This window comes from Arachis ipaensis, chromosome B04, assembly GCF_000816755.2.
Source record: "Arachis ipaensis cultivar K30076 chromosome B04, Araip1.1, whole genome shotgun sequence".
Lineage (NCBI taxonomy): Eukaryota > Viridiplantae > Streptophyta > Magnoliopsida > Fabales > Fabaceae > Arachis > Arachis ipaensis.
In genome coordinates, this window is record NC_029788.2 from 52,728,153 (window position 1) to 52,729,011 (window position 859).

Here is an 859-nt window from a genome sequence, read left to right on the forward strand (position 1 = left end):
GATGTCTAATACAATAGTAAAAGGTCCTATTTATAATAAACTAGTCACTTGGGTTTACATGAGTAAGTAATTGATGCATAAATCCACTTCCGGGGCCCACTTGGTGTGTGTTTGGACTGAGCCTGAGTGTTGCACGTGCAGAGGCCATTTGTGGAGTTGAACACCAGTTTCTGTGCCAGTTTGGGCGTTCAACTCTGGTTTTGGATCCTTTTCTGGCGCTGGACGCCAGATTTGGGCAGAAGGCTGGCATTGAACGCCAGTTTACGTCGTCAATTCTTGGCCAAAGTATGGACTATTATATATTGCTGGAAAGCCCTGGATGTCTACTTTCCAACGCAATTAGAAGCGCGCCATTTCGAGTTCTGTAGCTCCAGAAAATCCACTTTGAGTGCAGGGAGGTCAGAATCCAACAGCATCAGCAGTCTTTCTTCAACCTCTGAATCAGATTTTTGCTCAAGTCCCTCAATTTCAGCCAGAAAATACCTGAAATCACAGAAAAGCACACAAACTCATAGTAAAATCCAGAAATGTGAATTTAACATAAAAACTAATGAAAACATCCCTAAAAGTAACTAGATCCTACTAAAAACATACTAAAAACAATGCCAAAAAGCGTATAAATTATCCGCTCATCACAACACCAAACTTAAATTGTTGCTTGTCCCCAAGCAACTAAAAGTCAAATAGGATAAAAAGAAGAGAATATACTATAAATTCCAAACTATCAATGAAACAGAGCTTCAATCATATGAGCGGGACTTATAGCTTTTTGCCTCTTGAATAGTTTTGGCATCTCACTCTATCCATTGAGGTTCAGAATGATTGGCATCTATAGGAACTCAGAGTCCAGATAGTGTTA